Source organism: Ursus maritimus, unplaced genomic scaffold, assembly GCF_017311325.1.
Source record: "Ursus maritimus isolate PB19 unplaced genomic scaffold, ASM1731132v1 scaffold_24, whole genome shotgun sequence".
NCBI classification, from domain to species: Eukaryota; Metazoa; Chordata; class Mammalia; order Carnivora; family Ursidae; genus Ursus; species Ursus maritimus.
The window spans coordinates 35336419-35341619 of record NW_024424897.1 but is presented as its reverse complement, the minus strand read 5'-3'; positions in this window follow the sequence as shown (position 1 = coordinate 35341619).

The window sequence follows — 5201 nt, the reverse complement described above, 5'->3', positions numbered from 1 at the left end:
GGGGGGGGCGGGTGTGAGGCGGTCCGGGAGCGCGCGAGGGCACGTGGCCGCCGCTGGCGCTGAACAGACGTTGCAATACGCGCGACCCTTGTCCCTTTGCATAATATACGCTTCAAGATTTCCCCGAGATTCACTTAGAAATAAAGTGTGGTGTGGCCATGGCTTATGGTGGCTGATTTAAAAAAGAGAGGGGAGTGAAGGGTAAGCATCTCCAGCCTCAGGTGCGCTTTCGAGCACGCACAGACTGGAACCAAAACAGGTTTGGCATTTAACAAGTTGGAGGAGTCTGGGGGCCGGGCACACGCCTGTGACCCGTCGTGGTCAGGATTTAAGAATCCTACGTCGGGGATGTGCATGTGTAAGTGTGAGGCGGACTGTGGGCGTCGTTATTAATAGGAATAATTAGAAATCGCACCTACTGTTCATAAATAAAGATCAATTCTGTAGTTTCTCCAAGTAGCCTTGTCTTAGGGAAAAGGGGGTGGTGGTGATTGCTCTACTCCATACCCTCATTACTGATATCTGTGCAACGATGAAGGCGTACTCAGACACTTGAAACTGGTGCACAAATGCAGAAAAACTCACGTCTACGGTTAGATGGGCACAGGTAGTAGACTCAGAATATAAAGACTTAATAGGATCAATTTAATTACACCCAGTCACACGGAAAGATACAATCCCTTTATATTCTCTCTCCTTCATGAAGCGTTCCCTAACTGCCCGCTGTGTGGCAGGCACTGCTAGATGAGATACAAAGATGAGCAAGTTAAATTCTCTCCTGAAGGTGATCAGCCCAGGGGGGCAGACAAACTTGTAAACAGAAATGGCAATAAGGGATGATGAGGGTGAGTTCAAAGTGATCTAGCCTTCCAGTATCTGTTCGAGGTCACCTGTAGAAACCTAGAACCTCCTAAACAGAAACTGTATGAAAAGAGCCCAGAAAAGAGTGTTAATGGTTCCAGGCCAGTTGGATCCCACAGCCGAACAGCCTAAGAACCCTCAGCTCACCAGTGTTTCCTGTGGATCTTAAGGGAAGTGAGGGTCCCTGACTTTCACAGTCTTAATATGCCCTGAGGGTCAGGAGCAATAAGAGTCCATCACTTTAGTGAGGCTTATTGCATGTCCCCTTCTTAGGTGGTTGCAAGAGGGGAAGGAGAACCTGTCATAGGCTAGACCCCCACAAACAGGAAAGGGAAAGAATGACAGGCTAGGACGGGAGTCCGCTAGGCAGGGGATTAAGGCAAAAGAAAACTGCTTTTTATCAGCACCAAGAGAATTCAGGCTAGAAAACAGCTTTGTTTGTTTGTTTTTGTTAACCTCTCCTCTGTAATGGCAGTCTGGTGCCTGCGGTCTTGGACCTCCAGAGCAAAAGCAAGCCCCTCAGGCTGCAACAGGGAACCAGCCCCTTGGGCTTCAAAGGACAAAAATGTTTCTCTCCATGTTTAGGAAACTACCTCCCCCAATCCCCTTCCCTTCCTATTTTGAACAATAGTGCTTAGAATCCTTGCCTTCAGGGTAAAGAAAAGAGAGAAAAGGGGGAGGGAGGCAAGACAGGTCAGAGACCACTTCTATGCTGTCATGCAAACAGGACACTGGTGGATGATTCTGGGCAGAAAATGCCGAGTTCTTCTTCCCTACTCTCTCTTCTCTGTCCTGGTCCCCACTGACTTGGGAAGCCTTTGGAAGAAGGAATCAAGACTACTCTACTCCAGTCACACAGATCCCAGGGCCCCCAAAAAGTTGCTCCTGCTTTCTTAACCCATACTGAGGGTAGGGAGGGGAGGCCAGAGGAAAGAATTCTAGGACTTAATATGCAACTGAGAGAAGTTGAGGCACGGGGTGGGGAGCACCCTCTTAAATGCTCTCTCTAGGGGGCCCTTCCTGCTTTCATTCTAGTGTCTTGAGAAGGGAGAAAGGGTTTCCTGTTGGGAACCAGTCTGGAGATGGAGGGTGGACTACAAGAGAGGATATTTCAAAGGCTATACCTGCTAGAAGAGACTTAAGCCTCTGACTGCTCCGGGGATGAGAGCAGATTTGATGGCCAGAGGGATGGCAATAAATGGGAGCACTCTCCAAAAAGAACAGTCCTCTCCAGAGGAGGTCAGAGGGTCTCCTGGTTCACAGTTCTCTGCCTGCTGCCTAAAGGCTGCAAAGTGACAGACAGATGTAGGAATAGCAGAAGATGGGCAGGGGTGACATTGGATTACCACTCCCCCCACCCCCATTGTCCCAATCAACTTTTCTGATGACGGGGTGTTTCAGGAGTTTAGGAAAACCCGGTTCTTGCCTGCCTCCCTTCTCAAATGCCATCAATCCCCAGGTCCCAGGTCCCTGCCAATGCCAGTCCTGGCTCTCCATGTATAGTTCTCCCCGACCTTGTCTACCCCTAAAGCAGCCCCCAATCTCCTCCAGCCTGGGGGAGTTGGGTGGGGGAGCTTTGGCTCCCTAGACCAGAGCAGGCTGGAACCCTGAGGGCAGATGGCCAGAGGCACAGAGGTGACAGCTTTAAGATGGCCGCAGGGAGAAAGCTAACTGCCAAGCCCAACTGGAGAGGAGACTGCAGTCCTAGGAGAGAGGGGACCGCCTTGGTACTCCTCTGAGGCCCTGGAGCCTCTCCTGGGAGCCCCCAGGCACCGCCTGCGGATGGCTCAGCACCTCTCTGCGCCTTAGGGCCAGCGCTGCTCTGATGGCAAGAATGGTCCCTGATATTTCTGGACCTCTTCCTCTCAGGCGGCTCCCAATTTGACTGCTAAGCTTTGCCACCTGTTCAGGTATTTGTTAGGGTTCAGTATACAGAGCCAAGAGCGAAGGGTTCCCTGTTGCCACGGAGTCCGAGAGATGAATAAGTCCACACTGAGCGCCCAACTCAAAACGCTTAACAAGTACCCGATTCCACAATAAAGCTGCTAAATAATTCAGCAGCCCTGATAGGAAAAATGCAGCTTCCCATGAGCGTACGTTCAGTTAAATGAATGTCTTTAAAGGGGGTGGCTATAATGAATAAGTTGCCCGTGATTTAATGTATATAAATGCTAAAAGGGCAAAAACAGCCGATCCAGGGACTGCATACAAAGCAGATAAACAATTGTGCTGCAGGCAGAGGCTAGGAGTTTCAAAAATCTCCCCGTATTTCATAAATTCGGATTTCTGAAAGAACACTGTCAGGTTCCTCCCTGATAGTCTTCCCCATTAGACAAACCGTCATACGGATGCGGTGAAATATTGCTTATTTTAAAGCCTTCCCTGCAGGAAAGATACACTTGGTTGTGTCTTAACAAAATATGAAGATGACAATGGAAATTACATATCATTTAATGTAAAACCTTTGATTTTTAAAACGAAATAAATAATCCAGACTGAAATCTAGGTGATATAGAAATTCGGGAACTCTACTAGCATCTAATAGTTAAAACACACACGCATTCCATAGTAGATAAATATTTAAATTCCTTCCATGTTTAATGAAGGCTTGGAAGGGGTTGAAGTACTTTTCAGAACGTATTGGCAACTCCCAGGCGAAATTTGATTTCTATATTGGTTATTTTTTGCTCATCTCTCAGAGAAAGGTAGTATGTCTCTTGTGCCAGGCAAAATAGTTTTCCCTCTAGGAAACTTCAAATGTAACAAACACTATAAAGCAACTACTTCACGCCAGTTCCCTGAAAGGGATTAAAGTATTTAATTTCTAGCTTTACTATACATTCATTTTATATTATCTTTTAAACCGCCAAATTAGAGAGCAGGATTATCTATGGGAAGGGAATTGAAACTGAAAAGGACGGCCTCTAACTATATATTTACAGGTAACTGACTTTCCCAAGTCCAGTTCCACATGTGCAGAATGGGGGATAGATGGAGTGCATGGGATCTCATGCCTAATCATAGTGGGAGCACTCATTTTTAGCCCTGGATTTGATTTCTATTTCAAATTCTATATTAACTTATCAGCAAATATCTCTTCAACTATATCAGTTAAACCCACAGAATGCAAATCCTCAGTTAATAACAGCAGGAAGCCACAGAGAAAAGCTAGACTGGCATTAGCAAGGGGATTCAGCCACAGCCATGGTAAAAAGATACCCCACTTCTGCCTCTCTTCCTCCTGGCTTCTGAGGGGCCATTCAGCTCCCCAGCAGGCCTCCCTCTTTTTTTTTTTTTTTTTTAAGATTTTATTTATTTATTCGACAGAGAGAGAGACAGCCAGCGAGAGAGGGAACACAAGCAGGGGGAGTGGGAGAGGAAGAAGCAGGCTCATAGCAGAGGAGCCTGATGTGGGGCTCGATCCCGTAATGCCGGGATCACGCCCTGAGCCGAAGGCAGACACCTAACCGCTGTGCCACCCAGGCGCCCCTCCCCTCTACTTCTTAAAACAAGCAATAACACGCCAATTATCTAAACATCAGATTTTCTATTTTTATTAAAAACTCACAAATTTATTCAACATGTTTTCTTTCATACAGTGAATGGTCTAATATGCACTGGAGGTCACACAAGCTTAGGTTTATCAGAACAATAAAAGACATATGAGAAATTTAATATATAAAGAAAAAAGTAGCAGCTGTTGACTGCATATTTGACCATAAAATTTAAATATTTTGGACTTTTATTTTAAAGACACAAAAATAAAACCTGTGTGGGTCTATATAAGTCATATTAACAATTCCATGAATGTTCAACAGGACTAAAAATTAGCAAAGATGTTTTTTTAAACCTTGTAACACTTTTTTTTTTTTTTTAACACTTTCTCAGGTTGTGGTGCCGGGCACCTTTACAGTATTTGTGCTATAATTATTCTATTTGGCAAGTGTCTGAATATCATGTTTTCTCTTTGCCTTGTGTAAACAACACCTTTTTACATACTAGCACAGTGAGCTGTGAGCCCTGCAAATCTGTCAGAACATCTACAGGAAAAGAAAATGAACAATTTTGGTTGATTGCTCAAAACATTTTGTTTTTGAACAAGAGGTTTCAAAACAGGATCTATTAATAAAACACTGAACTCCTGAATTTAACATTATACGTAAACAGTTGACTGTTTTTAGTTCAATAGTCTTTTTTTTAACTTTTTTTTTTTTTTTGTATGTGTGAAGATAGAATACTTTCTTGCACAGTTGATGTTCAAGTCATTTTACTGAGAGGTCTGGCTGGAGACCATCCTATCCAGGGTGTGTGTGTGTGTGTGTGTGTGTGTGTGTGTGTGT